At 40.4% G+C, this 18,399-nt stretch overlaps 1 long non-coding RNA gene across 6 annotated transcripts in view; it reads left to right on the forward strand.

Annotated features, from left to right (window-relative positions):
• LOC105493812 (uncharacterized) overlaps window positions 1-18,399 on the forward strand; it is a 70,173-nt gene that overhangs the window by 26,125 nt on the left and 25,649 nt on the right. For 5 of the 6 annotated variants that reach the window (XR_011608917.1, XR_011608918.1, XR_011608916.1 and 2 more), the window contains one exon: window positions 11,214-11,283. This is a non-coding gene — a long non-coding RNA (uncharacterized lncRNA). Of the gene's footprint in view, window positions 1-1,266; window positions 1,601-11,213; window positions 11,284-18,399 lie in introns of those variants that run through there. The other variant, XR_011608920.1, reaches the window with a different exon arrangement.

The raw sequence follows: 18,399 nt of genomic DNA on the forward strand, positions 1-18,399 counted from the left end.
GTTAGCTAGGACCAAAAAACACTAATGTTTTAGGTGGATTCCAGAATATCTCACACAGAGTCTGTGGTACAGACACAGAGGGTATGGTTCACAGACCACTGAAACTCAGGCCAACACATGTTGGAAATAAAGTGGAAAAAAATAGAATCTCTTTCCTTCTTTCAGGTTAATTCAGACAAAGGAGGCAAGAGGTGGTTTGGCTGATTGGAATGATGGTATGCCTCTTAACTAAAGCCCAGTGAACAATAAATAGCCCTTAGCTAACTATACATCTTTGTTTTGGTCTTCTTTTTACTTTTTTTTTTTTACTTTTAGGCTAAAGAAAAAAAAAAGGAAGGAACCAGCTGGTGTCAGGGTTTGATACATAATGTTTATCAAACAATGTTTATCAAATGTTATTTCTGGGATCCCATCTATAGGGTGACAATTCTGTGGAATGGTAATACTTTAGGTTCACAGAATCTACCCTTCAGCACTGGAGATTCAGAATCATCACAAGTCAGTTGCATTCCCCAGCCCATGCTTCACCAAAATGGGAAAGGATCCTCAGATTTGTCAACAAGGCTCTGACCAGACAGTTTTTCTGGCTAACCTTCTACTTCATCAGAAGACTGCTGAAAGGAGTAACCTTTCTTCGAAGCACTATGTTAAAGATCTACTAACTCTAGGTAACAGTGGGTTACCCTGGTCGAATTAGCTATCCTTTCAGAAATTTGGTAGCAAGGCTATGTGTAGCTGGAGTAGAAATAGGAATCAGAGGATCAAGAGATAAAGATTTAGGTTCCAGCTCTCACTGAATAAATTCAGCATTCAGATTAAGCCAATCAAAGTATGCCCAAATTAGAAAGGACATAATAATGCTAGTCATATTAGTGATAATACACATTCTCTCGGTCTTTACAGTGTACCAGGCATCGTGCTTAGGGCTTTTCAAGCATGATTTGAGGCAGATACAACCACTCTCATTTTACAGACAAGGAGACTGAGGCTCAGAGAGATCAAATGATTGCTCAGTGACACATGGTGACCACATAGCAGAACCAAATTGCAGGCCAAGTTCTAGCTGATTGTAAAGCCTGTGCCTTTAATCTTTACCCTGAAGAGCTGGAGACTAGTAGAAACTCTGCCACCCAGTAGCTAGATAAATCCTTTTTCCTCCCTAGGCCTCCACACCCACCTTTACAGTGAAGGGTTTCAGTGGATGTGGGAGTGTGGTGGTGGCCCGGGACTCTGTGTCAGAGGTCCAGCTCATTCTCTTCTCTACAGGCAGACAGAAGAGACTTTTAACTGCAGGGCTGCTCTCAGTTGGAAACTTCCTTACCAGCCTCGCTTTCCAGATCCTCCAGAGCACCCAATACATCAAATACCTCTCATTCCATGAAGCAGTGCCCTGAGCTGTAAGTGCAGGGGTGGTTCGTAGTCTCCCCATTCCTGATTGCTCTGTGCTTTGCTAAATGAATTACTCTTGCCGTGCATCTCTCCAGGGTTGAGCCCCACAGGCTCTGTCTGTGAACACTCTCCCAAGAAGGCCCTCTTCCCTGCAAGGGCACCACGCCAGGCTAAGATTCAGCCAAGAGCCAGGATGGAGATATAGCGATTATGAAAGCATTTAAATATGTCTGTATATCATGATAAAAGCAGTTGCTCTAAGGTTCCTACACAATGACTTTAGGACCCCAGCCACTCTCCTTGTGCCTGCCCCTGGAACATCCTAGAATCCAGCCACTGAAGGGTTGATGCCTGGTCCTGAGAGCTGCTCCAGTCTACTGCTAACATCAGAGTCACGAGCAGAAGCTGCCATCACGGTCCTTACATATTTTGAGTATCACGCCTGGCCCCAAGCCACCAGCACTACCCATGGGAAGAGCAGGTGGCAGTCTCTGGGTAAACACTTTTAGGGGCATTAGAGTATCTCCTTCTCCAGCCACTCGCAAATGCTTAAAATTGGACAAAACTTTTCTTAATAATATAAGTAGAAGAGAGTCTTACTCTTCATTCACTTATTCCCTCATCAGATATCTGATATGTATCAAGTTCCTGACTAGTGTCGAGAACACAGCTGAATATGAGTACAAGGAGGAGAGACAGAGAGAGAGAGAGAGAGAGAGAGAGAGAGAGAAATGAACATGTTACATGTGATATAGCATGACAAGCTCTTAAGGAATGCACAAGATTCGTTCATCAGATAATAGTTATCAGCCCTGACAGTGCACCAGGCTGTTCTAGGTGACAGCAAAACCACCGAGAATGAGACAAGCTTCCTCTCTTATGGGGAGACACAGACAATAAACATGAAACAAATATATCAATACAATAACTGCAGAGTCACTGGTGCTATGAAGAAATTAAAACAGGGTTAGTGAATCACTGGGGGAGGAGACTCGAAGCCCATGCTGCTCAAGGAAGGCCTCTCTGAGGAGATGCTGTGTGCGAGGAGGACTCCCTAGAAGTCAGCCAGGCAAAGACCTGGCCAGAGTTGGGGGAGCTGTGGAGAAATTGGCAAGCCCCTAAATGCTGCCAGAACCAAGAGGAGGAGCAAATATTCTGCCTGGGAGTCAAGGCTTCAAAGCCTGTAACATAAAATGTGGCATTTATGTGAGATGTGTCCTAAAGGATGGAAGTTCACCAGGAAGAGGGCACAAGGAGATGAGGGGCTTGGTGAGAGGCAGCAGAGCATATGTGTTGACAAAGCAAAAACAGTTATGTGGGGCAATGTGTGCAGTGAGTGGTAACCAAACCACTCCTTTGGGGTGGTGATTTGGGACATAAATTCACACCAAAGGATAAATGGCTGGTATTAGCTTAACTGAAAGCACTTTTTGATAATGGAGAGCATCTTGAATATTTTGTAGTGTTTGTGGGGAAGTGGGAGAAGGTAATAAGAAGTCAGAGAAGAAAGGGGAGGATGGAGGCACACAGCAAAATGACCCTCCTCCCAGATGATCCTGTACAACCCTATTGCAGCCCTTCTCAGGGCAGGAGGCCACTCTGCACACTGCCATGTCTAGTCTGGCGTACTTGAAGGCTAGTGAGGAGACTCAACCCTGTGTCCTGGAGCATTGGAGAGTTCACAATTCTTCCCTCTGGAAGTTCCTGCAGAAATCATCTTCAATTCTCTCCCTCCACAGAAGGGAGCACTGAATCTCAGAGAGGTAGAGAAACTTGCCCAATATCACACCGCTCAGGTTTAAGTTCCCCTGCTCCCCAGCCCCGCTGTACCCCTTCAAGCTGCTTATTATCCACACTACAGGTTCCTTGTTTAAAGCAGTTGTTCTCAATCTTTTTCCTGCCAAAGCACACATAGTGGGTATCATTTGTTTTTGACAGATGCCCTGATATGTGCCAAGAAAAAGCCCTGTGAGATAGAGCTCCATTGTAGGATGTGTATAATTCACAGCTGAGACTCCAATGCTGTCCCTTCTGCACTCCAGAAAGCACATTGCTATGCAAATGAATAACTGGGAGGCTATTATAAAAGGGATCAATTTTGAAAATTATTAATGTGCTTTTTCTGCATTCTAATTGCAGCATTCCTAATTTCTCCTCAATTCTCTGCAGATTGATACACTGAGCCATGCACATACTGGGAAAAGCAAAAGAGTAAAGTCTATTATTGTCCCCATTTCACTTTATCTTCGGTAAAGTTTTACATACCCATTAATAACTTTTACTTACATCTACGTGCCACCTTATTTTAAGTGGGTTTGGGATCAGGTCTCTCTCAAATCTGTTTTTCACTCCACTCCAAGCCCTCAAATCCTGCCTTAGTAACCTTTTGTACTCATGAAGCCTTACCTCCTGCCACTAGGTGCCATAACTCAATCCCCGAAGAGGCTTGATTCTCCCCTAACATAGACTCCATGCGTCCCCAAGGAGTTCAGTCACTGTGGCAGAGAGCGTCCCTATGCAGAACCAAATCATGAGTGGGTTCTATACACCAGCTGGGAGTGAGCAGCTGGTTTGTTATGTCTAGTATTGGCTGATAATTCAACTCAACTATCCATCGTGTTCCCCTCCCGACCATCTTGAATTATATAATCCAGGCTCCTGCTTGCTGGCTTAGGAGAGGAAGTGGTACTAGCTGAGTTAGCTCTTGTGGGACCAGCATGGCTCCCACCTTGCCTCCCATGGACTTCTTAAACACTTCTGCATTACTACCCATGTGCTTTCTGAACTTGTTATGAAGTCCCATCTCTTCCTCCAAGGTGTCTCAGAAGATGTCCCAGGTCAGTGAATTAGTGGTCTGAGTTCTAGCTGCAATTGGACTTTCTTTTCTGAAAGAACAATTCAATTTTTAAAAATTTCAGAAGTCAAGAAAGGGCCTTATGATAACTCATCTTGTTCCTCCCATCTGCTGATTATTCTATATCTGTTTCTGACCTTGGCCTGATATACCTTCCTAAATTTAGTTTGAGCATTTATTAACCCACACAGAGACAGGGTAGCCACAGATCCACAAATCCTAATAGAACCCTCATTTGTAGCTGGCCACAAATTGACTCACCCAACAATCTGAAAGCACAGAGGAAACACAATTTTATTATTTTATCTATGACTAATTTTATTCTGCCTTCTGATACCGGGGGTAGGCGGGGGATAACTTTCAGTCCTAGCTACATACTTTAAAACTTTAGTGAGATCTGATCACTAAAATAGTCCCTTTAGATAGTGCTCAGTGTCTCAGTGTTCTGATCACTTCCCTGATTCTTCTGTAAGATGGCATCAGGGTATATGGGGTAGGGGTATGTGGTTCATGTGAAGGGTGGTAAGGTTCAGAGACTTTGGGGGAAGTATCTTTGGCATTCCTGGTCTCTTGGGTGATGTTTCTTATTGTCTGAAAGTTGAGCATTTGCTGGCTTTTAATGCTAACCATTCTTTGACCTGGCCAGTACTCTTGGGGAGAACCGAGTATTCCTCTCTTTTCAGCATTGGCCTCCTCTTGTTCTCCTGGTAAGATGTCCCACCTAACTTCTGCTACAGGATCTCTCCACCCACTGCGATGGTTAATTTTATGTCAGCTTGACTGGACTAAGGGATACCTATATAGTTAGTAAAACATTATTTCTGGGTGTGTCTGTGAGAATGTCTCTGGAAGAGAGAAGAGATTAGCAACTGAGTTGCTACTGACTGAGAAAAGAGGATCTCTCTCACCAAGGTGAGTCCTATCATCCAGTCTGTTGAGGGCCTTGTAGAACAAAAAGGTTGAGGAAGAGCAAATTCACTCTCTGTTCTTGAACTGGGGCATCCAATTTCCCTGCCCTTCAATGTCAGAGCTCCTGGTTCTCAGGCCTTTGGACTAGGACTGAATTACACCAATGGCTTTCCTGGTTTTCTCCAGCCTGTAGACAGTAGATTGTTAGACTTCTTGATCTTTATATTTGTTTCCATAAAAATTTCCTCATATCTATACATCCTATTGGTCCTGCTTCCCTGGTTCTGCTAACCCTGACTAACACACCCACCATCCATAGATGAGACCCACCACTAGCCTATTGGCTCTCAATTCCACTTTTACCCCAAATGGGAAGAGAAGGCAACTTCAGATAACCTCAACTCAAGGCCACCTTCAACCTCACCACACTGCCGTGTCAAGCCTATGAGGAAGTCTGTGAGTTAAAAACACAATACCTGCTTTATCCTTCAGGATTATCTCTGCTTTTCTAATATACCTTCCTTTCTCCTGTCCAAAGATGAAAAAAGAGAATGTGAAGACACACAATCTACCAGCTTTGCTCTCTATCTCTGTTTTCTCTTTTCCTGAGACTGATGTCTAGGTATAGGGGAAGAGTGATATAACTTTTACTTTGTATCCTTTTCAATCATGTACTATAATGAACTCATAGGCTCCTGTCACATAGATAGGGGTATCTTCACCACCCTACAGGAGGAGTCTTAGAGCTGGGTCTTCCAGGAATGGCCCATGCTAAAAGAGAAACAAAGAGGTTACAAAATCTTCCTCTGAACAAAAACTCAAGTTTCATACATTTTTTTTTCTAGTTCTGAAATCTTATTTTTTATGAAAATCATCCTCGTCTTTAGCGATGGACTCCTTTATAATAGCCCTACTCCCTCAGCAAATGGATGAACGGATCCAGTAGAGTGAAAGTCAAGTATGGAGAGAAAAAAAAAAAAAAAAGAAAAAGGTGTAAAGCAAGGCATATTACATTTTATATTTTTAAAAGTATTATCTGTGTTTTTTTATAATAAAAATAATTTTGTATTCATCTTCAATATTTTAGCCGCTATCATTAAGCAACTACTTGCTAATTGATAGTGGCTACCAGTGTGAGTGTATCACACCAGGGGAATATGTTACAATAGATCGTAGTCTAGCTTTGTAAAACATCATAGGCTTCCAAGTTACCCAAGTTATTATACTTCATGCAAATTTTTAAATAATAAATTGTGTCTACTAATTTTCCAAAATGCAGGAGGAATTGGTGAGTACCTGATCCTTCAAAGCCATTATTTGGAGCCATAGTTACTATTGTATCAAGTGCAACTGAACTTTGAAAGTACAGAAGATTGAACTGAAAGGTTATTTAACCCTGGATACTCTCTGCAAGTAGTCCTGTCCCCTTACTTAATTGTTTACGCCATGTGGTTTTCTTCTCACTTCAATTTTTAATTTAAATGTAGGATAAATATGTCTAACTGAAAGGTCTTGTTGCTTCAGTTCTAGTTAATCAAGATGTTGCTGTAATTCAGATATAAGCATTCCTCTTGTTCCAAAATTTGAAGCAAACCTCCTATACTTTTCTTATGAAAGCCAGTCAGAGCTACTGTTCAAAATCTGGCTAGCCATTGAATAAGCTTGCTTTAAAGCCATTGAAAATCTCAGGGCCAGCTCTAGAAAATGTTCTACAGAAAGCCCCATCGTCATCTCCGAGTTTCACTATTCAGAATGCTCACTTCAGTGCTGCTTAATTTTAGCCTTTGTAACACTGGCGTGGCTAACGGGTCCCCAATAATCTTAGTTTTTCTGCTTCTTTCTAGTTATCATGCCCTGACTTGAGAGGGGAGCTTGAGGAAGAGGGTCAGCTTGGTGCTCCTGACTATGAATTTGATTTTATACATCTTCATTAAAGACAAACTTCAAAAGTCTGGGCTTCTAAAACAGACTTTCTGTTCAAGAAGCATTTCCCTTCATGTCTTTGGGTAATCTGATGGGTAGAGCATGGATATAAATTCATTAACTTTCTGAGACTGTGCTGAAATTCTTCCTTCTTGTAAATGTTTCTTGACTACAAGAAAAGAACATACTGAGCAAGGCCAGGCCTATAAGAACTAATTTTGAGCCCGCAGATTTCCCGTACTCCAAAAATACCTAAGATTTTGGCTGTATGTGGGAAATGAAGATTTCCTTTTCAGACCATCAAACTGGCCAGGTGTGGTGGCTCATGCCTGTAATCCAGCACTTTGGGAGGCCAAGGTGGGTGGATCATTTGAGGTTAGGAGTTTGAGACCAGCCTCGCAACATGGTGAAACCCCATCTCTACTAAAAATACAAAGGATAGCTGGGCCTGTTGGTGCATGCCTGTAAGTCCAGCTACTTGGGAGGCTGAGGGAGGAGAATTGCTTGAACCTGGGAGACAGAGGTTGCAGTGATCCAAGATTGTGACACTGCACTCTAGCCTGGGTGACAGAATGAGACTCTGTCTCCAACCACCCTCCTGCAAAAAAAAAAAAAAAAAAAAAAAAAAAAAGCTCCATCAAATTTGGGATGGATACTCTCTTTCTTGACAACCACCTACTTTAGCCACCATGAACTTGTACTCATTCACTCAGATGGATACGATATCCTATTTGTAATGTGCAGAGACATGATGCATAATCTAACGGGGAATGAATTTCTATTATTTATTTTCTTTTATAAATATTGAAATCATTCAATAAATAATTTTCGAATGCCAACTCTGTGCCAACACAGATTCTAGGTTAATTGTTCTCCACCTTTTTGATCTCAGAATCCTGTTACAGTCTTAAAAGTTAAGAGGACTTGGCTGCTCTGCCTATGAAGTAGCCATTCTTTTATTCCTTCACTTTCTTAATAAACTAAAAAAAAAAAATTATTGAAGACTTCAAAGGATTGTGTTTATGTACTGTGTTTATTATTATATTAATCAATATTTGCTGATGTAGAAATTAAAACTAAGAAATGTGAACATTTATTGGTAGATTTTAAAATAATAAATCTTATAAATCTTAATACAAATATGATTTGTATTGATGAATATAAAATAGCTTTATTTTTTCAAAACAAAAACATAGTGAAAAGAGTAAAATTGTTTTACATTTTTTGCAGATTTCTTTAGTATCCGGCTTCATCTGGAATCTGGATTCTCATACTCTGCATCCAATCTGTGGTGATATGTGTTCTGGTTGAATTGCATAAAGTAAATCCAGGCTCACATAGTTACATAGTTGGGAAGAGGAAAATATTGTAATAGTCTTTTCAGATAATTGTGGGTAATCTTCTTTGATGCTAAAATAAAATCCAAGTGGCTATAAGTTCTTAAAAGTCAGTTGCAAGGAGGAATTTGAAACCATATCAATCAACTTTTCATACTCTTATATTAAAATTCATTGGTCTATCCTAAACTTGGAATAGATCCTTTAACCATGAATAATTTTGTAACCTCATGCATTGTTCACTTGGAAAATATTGGTTTACTGAGTCATTAACATAGTCTAAAAGTTGACACATTACATTGTACTATATAGACTAGATCCAAAAATAGCATACATTTGTTAACATCACCTATCAATTTCATCAGAAAGTCTCTTAAGTATTAGGAAGCTGTCAAACCGATGCTGGCAGGTACAAGTTTTCCAAAATTCTAACATTCACTTGAAATTTTGAATTTTATCAAATGATATTTTTTGTTTATTTGAGAAAATGTCTGCCAGATACGCAAATCTAAGTAACCATTGCTTGACTGGTGGTCATTCTTTCAAGGAACAATGGTGTTTCATGAAAAATGTAGCTAGTGCAGCTTGCAATCAGTCACACAAATGCTTTTCCTCAAGACAATCATTATACTTTGTTATGCGGGGAGGCATGTTTTAAGTGTGCTTTCCTATTTACCACATGGCACATCAAAAGAATGTGTACTTGGTGGTCACAATTTCAAAATAATAATTTTTACAGCTTCATCAAGGGCACTCGTTAATAAAACTGACTTTTTTTTTTTTTTCCCTGAAAGAGCATGAAAAAGAAAATGCAGTGACCACTTGTACAGTTTGGTGCCACTGCTTGATATGTGCTAAGGAACCAGTAGTTCTACCCACCGTTGCATTTACACGATCATTGCAAATGTCAACACAGTGAAAGGGTATTTAATGTCTTAGTATGAAAATAATTTGATCAGCCATCTAGGGACCACACTTTGAGAAGTGCCATTCAAGCCACTGAGAATACTCACAAAGTCCCTGCTTTAATAATGTGGGGATTACACTATTCTGGAGATCAAGCACTGGGGGAGAACACTACAGACAAATATACAAATAAATGAATAAGCTAACATGGAGTAGTAAGTGATACAATGAATATATAGCAGAGTGGTACTGTAGAGAAGAAAGACCAGAACTGAGGGATTACTTTATACTGAATGGTCAGGGAAGCACCTCTGAGGCAGTGACACTGGAGCTGAACCATAACTGACAAGGGCCAGTCATGTAAATATCTGGAGGAGGAAATTTCCAGGCAGAATAAAGAGACGGTGCAAGTTCCTGAGACGGTATTGGGCTGCGCATGTCTGTGGACAAAGAAGCAAAGAAGACTAATGCGATTGAAGCCAACCAATGAGGTGCCTAATAGCAGGAGACATGTTTGTAGAGGTCACATCCATTTATAGGCTATCTTAGTCCATTCAGGCTTTTATAACAAAATACCTTAGACTGGGTAATTTTTAAACAACAGAATTTATCGTTCACAGTTCTTGAGGCTGGGAAGTCCAAGATCAAGGTGCCTGGCAGATTCAGTGTCCTGCTTCAATGATGGCACCTTCTAGCTATGTCCTCACATGGTAGGAGGAGTGAACAAGTTCCCTCAGATCTCCTTTATAAGGGCACTAATTCAACTTGTGAGGGTGGAACCATCATGACCTAATCACGTTCCAAAGTCCCCATCATCTAATACCATCATCACACTGGGGATTAGGTTTCAACACTTGAATTTTGACGGAAGGGGGCCCAAAAAATTCACCTGACAGATTGGTGTTCTCTGGAGAGAATATGGAATTTGCCTTCAAGTTCTGTTTTTGTGAACTGCTAGTAGGATGACTTGAGTCAAGTTGCTTAGAGTCATTATTTGGATTTCCCCAGGAACCAGGCCCTGAGGCAGAGTTTGCATGCATGATATTTACTGGGTGTAGGGGCAGACCCTGGGGATTCACACCTGTGTTGCAGTAAGAGAAGCAGAACAGAAAAGAGGCAAAAGATGAGCTGTGATGAAGTTTCAGAAGAAGATTCAGCTGATCCTACAATGAAAAATGTAGCTGGGATAGGATGGTCCTTAAGGAATGTCCTGAATACAGGCAAGGGAATTAAGTTTTGTACCCTTTTATTGGCAAATCAGTAGATGTGAGCCACTTCAGGGAGGGTGCCTGAACTTGGGCAAGGCAACTACTTTTGGCACAGGGCAATTCCTGCAGAGAGAAATAAACTGAGATCCATTAGCAGCCTCCCATTCTGGCTAGGGGAAGGACAGCTCTGGTGCTACGGGGAATCTGGGTGGCACACCACAACATCCACTAAGTCTCTCTCAGTTTTTGTTATATTTCTTTATCTGTAAATTGGAGATAGGATCAGACTTGTATAACATACAAATACTTGTAAAAATCTGAATAGTTGAGTGATTCAAATGTGATAAACGTGTAAGAAAGGACTATATTGATGACACAGTTATGTAAATAGGATTTTTGATATTACAGCGCATTTGCATGCATTTAGTGCTTCTGCCATGAATCTTTTATGCTATTAAAACCTATTTGTACAAATGCAGTAATATTTGCTTTATACAGGAATATATCTTCTGAATAGCTGGACTTTCTGAGATAACATTTAAATGAGCTAGAAGGTGAGATACTCTGGAGTAATTTCTGAATGTCAAAACATGCATCATGTTTAACTTTTTCCATAGATATGTCTTCCTATGGTCTTTGCTATGTGACTATGAATCATATTTATCACCTCTTGTTTTTCTTCTCTAGAGGCTGCTATCGTGAATTATTAGATCATAGTCCCATGTTTGCAGATAACGAATTTACCCAGTGCTCACAGGTAATTAGTCTTTTGTTTTTTGCACATACTGTCTTGCTGATGTCTAAAATTGCTAGGCCAGGAATTTCTTGGGGGAAAAAGAAAGAATTCTACCATCAAATACATTTTGAGCAATAGCTATTTAACCAGTTTATTTACTGCAGGACTTCTCGGAGCCTTTAATAAGCTAATAGACATTGTGAGCTCTAGGCATAAAACTATGTGCTATTCAAGAATGCAGTCTTTTTTTCCCCTAATGACTAAAATGCTGCAAAGCTGACTTTGAGACATTTTGGATAAAATTAAATAAAGTGATTATAGAGCTTCAATGTATCTCAAAGTTTCTCCCATTATTCAGTTAACCCACTTTTATGTTACAGATATGCAAAAAAGAGGCACATCCAAGAATTCAGTACAGTGAGGTAATTCTGTTTCCATGAAATAATTGCTGGAGAAGTATATCTTGCATCCTAGACAGATCACCACCCAGTATTCAGCCTGATGAAACCATCAGCCCAGTCATCACCTCTCAGTTCAGGCAAATCACACTTCCATGTGGTTCCTGGACCATACAGAAAGACAATTTCACCATCAATTTCTTTTTTTGCTTCTCTCAACACATGAGCAGAAGTTTAAATTTTATTTCAAGATGTGCATTGTAAAAAAACAACTCATTATTCCGATTAGGGCCTAATCAATTCTAGTTTCTTGAGAAAACACTTGGCTGGTAGTAAGCCAGGACCTAGTCACAAGGATGAGACATAGTGTGGACAAGGCCTGGGATTAAGGCCTTTCGAGTGAATGAAGAATGAGGGGAAGAAGTAAAATTTGAAGGGAAAGTAGAGCAATGCAAAAGGAAGGCAGGTACAGTTTGATTGCTGGCTATTAGAAAAGTAACCATAGATGTCTGCGTTAACAACTCCTAGTCCTCGTTTACTGATTAGATTACTGGACTTACTTCTCTTGTATCATCTGATGTTGATATTAAAATCTGGCACCATTAAGTGTGCATTGCATGATCATGGTTTATTCTCATGTCAGGAGAGAGGATAAGAGACATAATACTTTTTTGGTTTACAATTCATACAGTTAGTCATGGATGGTTGTCCTTTTACAAAGATGACATACTGGAGAGAATACCATACTAGGAGTCAGACCTGAGTTGAAGTCTTGCCTTTGTCATGGATTGACTAGTCTCTTGAACATCTCTCTGGACCTAGGGTTTCTCCTTGGTCCCAGGTGAAGGCTGAGCTGAATGAGGTATTTTCCAGACATTCAAGATTTCTTTGACTCTATATCATTCTTATGTTATTAAATATTGATCCACTCTCCCATTTCTTGTAGGATCAAGGCCAAAGTTCTTCAACTGTTATTCAAGGTCTTCTAGCTCCTGGTTTCACTCTTCCTTTCCAGCCTCAAATTGTAAATGACACCTCTGTTTTCATGCCTTTATTTTCATATACAAATCACATGCAAAACCACTCCAAATTATCACCTCTCTCCTGAAGCTCTCCCTGACCACTTTTCCTAGAAATTATCTCTACCCCTCTAATGCTGATGACCATTGCTGTGTCTTTGGCTCTACCCACTTACTGCAGAGTACTATTAGGTTTCTTTGCCATGTAAATATTTATCTCCACAAATATACTAATCTACTGGTACAATCCATGAAAATGAAGAGAACATAATGGAAATGGTAATGAAGAGAACATCGTGGGAATTTGTTAACTAATATCTTGTAATTGAGTAATGATTTATTTCTAGCCATGGTGATAAATTCCTCCACATGATCTAACTTAGGCCAATGCATCAATAATGAATTCATTTATTATTAGATAGGTATGCTGTAAATCAAGAGTGAAGCTTGTGACTATGGAATAGTGACAGGTCATCCGGCTTCTGTGTTTCTCTTTAGGCTCCTTCTCTTGACACTGGGCTATTATCCTTATTATCCTAAATGTTCTGTGCATTCTCATCATATTCATCAGTGCTTCATGTACGTAATCTCATTCATGCCTTACAATTACCCTCTGGAGGAGGAACTATTTGTAGATTAGGAAATTGAGTCAAAAATAAATTAAGAGGCTTGCTCTTGGCCATACAGCTAGCACATGGAAGAGTCAAAATTGGAACTAGGACTTCCTGAGTTCAGGGTCAAAGCTCTTACCTGGAGTGATCAGGAAGCATACACAATAAGTAAGCTTGATAAAGTACATTTCATATCCAATATGCTATAGAGAGTCTACTTAGAATGTTCTCATTTGTAGAATTTCTTTTCAGTATCTGACTGAACTAAAGGAGAGCTTCTTGTCTCACTGGTCCACTTGGGACAGGGAATGAGTTAGAATATGGAAAAATATGGCTCTCTACTTCAAAAGCCCAATAGAAACTATGGTGGAAATCCTGACAACTTCAGGCAAAGGGAATTGGCATGGAAAGGACTAGCGATTAGAGGTGGTAGGTCTAAACCTGAAAGCTACTGGTTTTAGGAGATGGAATATTATGGAAGGTGAAGCAATATAATGGTACCCTACTGTAAATGGATCAGGCCTAATAAATAGCAATGACCATCAGTGTGACCTTAGACAAGTTACTTAAACTTTCTAAGCCTTATTTCCTTCCTCTTTGAAATGAATAGAGTAGGATATGCTTCACAAGTTTGTTGAGGATTAAATGATATGATTCATATTTTGAACACATAATTTCTGAATGCTTATTATGTATCAGACATACTTTTGATATGGGATTTAACAGGGAGCAAATTAGACAAAAGTTCCTGCTCCCAGAGATTGTCCAGAAGAAACAAACAATAAATAAAATAAATAAGGACCTTACAGTATGTTAGACAGTGATGAATGCTAGGGAGACGAATTAAGCAAGGAAGTAGAGGTGGGGATTGCTAGTGGACTAGGAAGGGACAGAGGAAGTCTTCCTGAGGAGATCACATTTGGGCAAATCTACAGGATAGAAAGGAGTAGGCTATGTAATTAGGCAAGAAAAAAGTAAGTCTGAGGGCACCGAGGCAGAAATGCACCTGAGGAAGGGAAAGGAGGCTGAGCACAGTGGACAAAAGAGAAGAGTAGTAACAGATGAAGTTAGAATTGGTAAAGCCACATAGGTCACCATGAGGATTTAATTCACTCTGAGTGATGTGTGCAGCCTTTGGAAAGTTCTGAGCAGAGCAGTGACTTAACTTTGACCTAACTTAAGTTTGAACAGCATGACTTTGACTGCTACATTGAGAACAGAATGAAGGAACAAAGGAGGAAGCAGGGAGAGCATTAGGAGATTATTGCAATGACCCTAGCCAAAAATAGCAATGGCTTGGACCACATTGGTAACTGTGGAGGTGCTACAAGTTGTAAGATTGTGGATGTCATTTGAAGATGAAACTGACAGAATTTGATGACAAACAAGTGGTGAAAAAAAAGGGGGTCAAAGATTGATGCCAAGGTTCTCAAAAGGCTCAAATAGAAAGATGGAGTTTCCATTTACTGAGATGGAGAAAACATTTTGTGTGTGTGTGTGTGTGTGTGTGTGTGTGTGTGTGTGTCTGTGTATAGGGAGGGGATTAAGAGTTTGCTATTACTCATGTAACATTTGAGATGCCCATTAGATGTCCAAGCAGGAGATATCAAATAGGCAGTTGGATACACAAGTCAAGGTCAGGGAGAAATGTGAACTGAATAATAAATTGAGAGTCTTTAGTATTTAAATGTTACTTAAAGCCATGATCCTGATTAAGATCATCAAAGGAGAGAGAGTCAAGAGAGAAGAGTTTCAAGACTTGAGCATTAGGGCATTTCAGCTTTTCAAGAGCCTGAGAAGGAGTAGTCGTGATGTAGGAGGAAGATCAGGAGAGTGTAGGGTCCTGGAAAGCAAATGGTGATGTAAGAAAGATGGGAGTGATAATGGAGTCATAAGCAGCTTCTATGTCAAATAAGATGAGGACTAAGCACTGACCATTGGATTCAGTAATGTGAAGAGTATTGGGGCCTTGACTAGTGTAGTTTGTTGAAATGGGAGAGATCAAATTCTGACTGCAGTGGATTTAGTAGGAAAAGAGAAGACTCGGTGATGGAGAATATAGCCAATTCTTTCAAGGAACTTTGCTGTAGTACGAGTTGGAGAAGTGAGGTGGTAGTTGTTGGGGAAAATAGGAGTCAAGAACGGTCCTCCCTTCCCCTCTTCCCCTCTTTCCTTCTTTTTGCTTCCTTTTCCACCCCTCTTTCCATCTCCCTCCCTCCCTCCCTCCCTCCCTCCCTCCCTCCCTCCCTTCCTTCCTTCCTTCCTTCCTTCCTTCCTTCCTTCCTTCCTTCCTTCCTTCCTTCCTCTTCCCTTCCTATGTTGATGGAAATGATGCATCTCAGGAGAGAAAATTGATGATGCAGGATATGGAGAGGGGAAAATCTGGAGAAAGAAGGATGTGATTTAAAGCTCAAAGGGAGAAGTCACTTTTGATAGGAGCATGAACAGATAGTTCATTTGAAAGAAATGGCAGAGTGCATGGGCACAGATGCTGGCCAGTAGGACAGTGGTTGATGAAACATGTAGATGTTCTTTTCCAATTTTTCCAATTTTTCTCAGTGAAAGTATAAGCAAAAGACATTGGCCAAAAGTGAGGAAGGAACAGTACATGTTAAAGATTTGCAGATAGAGATAGATGGACTAGGCAAACGTATCTTGATGCCAGACAGACTTAAGGGCTATCATAAGATTAAAGGTTCTGAGTTTGAAGTGATTATGTATCAGTTACTGTCGTTAAATTGGCACTGTGTAACATACAACCAAAGTCCCAGCAGCATACCATAATGAACATTCTATTTATCATGTTGCTGTTGCAGGTTGTCTTGGAGTTGGCCAGTCTCTGCTAGGGTGAGCTGGACAGCTCTGTTTCAAGCCACAAGTCCAGCTGGACTTTATTCCTCATTGCTGATTGTACTTAGGTCAGCAAATATGCAAGGGAAGCTTTTCTCAAGAAAATGCAGAAGTGAAAGGGACCTGGACCCAAAGCTGGCACATTGACATTTCTGCCAACATTCTTTTAGCCAAAGCAAGTCACATGGCCAAGCTCTCCATAACAGATCAGGGATATATGCTTTCTACATTGGGTGGTAATGCAAAGTCATATGGCAAAGGGCATAGATCTAAAATTCCAATAAAGGGCAGCCCTAAATATTATAGTGATCCAGTCACCCACACATTATAACCTACATGGCTGTTTGTTTTTCTCCACCTTTACTCAGGTGTGTGAGTATAGTTGAGAAGTAAAAGAGAAGAATGTACACAAAGCACACTGTGTCTAGCATATACTAGCCCATAAAAATGTCATTTAACCCCGCCTCTACTTTCTTTTTTGGGGGGTGGGGGGTGGTGGGGACAGAGTTTTGCTCTTTTTTCCCAGGCTGGAGTGCAATGGTGCGATCTTGGCTCACTGCAAGCTCCGCCTCCCAGGTTCAAGTGATTCTCCTGCCTCAGCCTCCCAAGCAGCTGGGATTACAGGTGTGTGCCTCCATGCCCAGCTAATTTTTGTATTTTTAGTAGAGACGGGGCTTCACCATGTTGGTCAGGCTGGTCTCAAACTCCTGACCTCAGCTGATCCACCCTCCTTGGCCTCCCAAGTGTTGGGATTACAGGCGTGAGCCACTGTGCCCGGCCTCTACTTTCAATATCATTGTTAAACAAAGGAAGAAGAGTGACACATGACTGATAAGTAAATAGTTTGTATTGATTGAGCACTCACGCCATGTCAGGCATGGACATGGAGTGTTTTACATCAGTAAATGTCTTTCTTACCCCAAGACATATACAAGTTGGAGAGAAATAAATTTAAGAGTTATGAAACGACACAGAATAGAATATCTGTATAATGAGTTGAGACCTTGCTGTGTCCCCAGCATTTGAAACACATCTCTAAAACTGTTAAGGTTGATAGGCCAGCAGTTTGCTTGTCACTAGTATTCTACAAAATTTTTATTGGTGTTAATGTCAATGGCATAAGCTGGGGTAACAGACCATGGGTCTGAGCCAAGGGACAGTTTGTTGGAAAATATGTCTTATGTACAGCATGTTATGGTGCACAAAGTAGGTGCATAATAGCTGCCAACTCCCACATGCCTAGAGAAAATATGTGGTTCCCATAGCTTCAATACAGATTTTAAATCCTCCTCTCAAAGAGTTCCTTGTTTAGATATTTTAACCAGAAAACCACAGTTACTAGGTAGTAATTATTTTGTTGCAAATACCACTGTTTTTCCATTTCACCATAATAATGATGCTGATAATAACCATAAAACAATAGTTAATATTTATTGCTCAATAACTTCCAAGTAGCAGGCACTGTTCTAAGTGTCGTGGTCATTATGTCATTTAATCCTTACAAGAAGCCCATAGTCATGCACTATTACCATACCCACTTTCAGATGAAAACACTGAGGCACAGAGAGGTTAAATAGCTTGCTAAAAGTCACACAGCTAGTTTGTACAGCTAAATACAAGATTTTTATAAGACTATTAAATGTGTATAGCAGCTCAGGGACCCACTACTACCTTTAGGTCCCAAGAAGAGGAAACTGAGGCACAAAGAGGTTCAGAGATTTCCCCAAGGTCATATATCTAGTTAAGAGCAGAGTCATACCTTGACCCAAATACATTTACATTTTTTTGCAACTACACCTCAGTGCCTATGATGAAGCCTCTCTTTTCAACGTAAACCTGAAAACTTCATGTCTCACACTAACTTGGTACCTCTGCTAAAGTCATTTTGCCACATGTCTGGTAATTGAGACTTGTACTCACACCAATTAAAATTCTGATTTAGTATGGTAAACAAATGCTAATTTTAGTTCTTTTCTGAAGGAAAGCCAGAAAGTGTATAGGGGTGCTGTGTATGCATCCCTGTGTGTGTGTGTGTGTGTGTGCGCATGCGTGCGCGTGTGTGTGTTTAAGAGGGAGATTAGAGAAGACTGAAAAAGCTTTTTAGTCTTGTTTTCTATCAATTAAATAAAATCTCCTTTAGGATAGGAGATTCGTGATTCTTATCATAGAACCTTACTATCAAGCTCAAGGCCATAAGGCACACACACCATGTGGAGTCTTCTGCACCATCATACAGTAGTATTCTAATAGCGTCTACTC

Source organism: Macaca nemestrina, chromosome 10 (assembly GCF_043159975.1).
Source record: "Macaca nemestrina isolate mMacNem1 chromosome 10, mMacNem.hap1, whole genome shotgun sequence".
Lineage (NCBI taxonomy): Eukaryota > Metazoa > Chordata > Mammalia > Primates > Cercopithecidae > Macaca > Macaca nemestrina.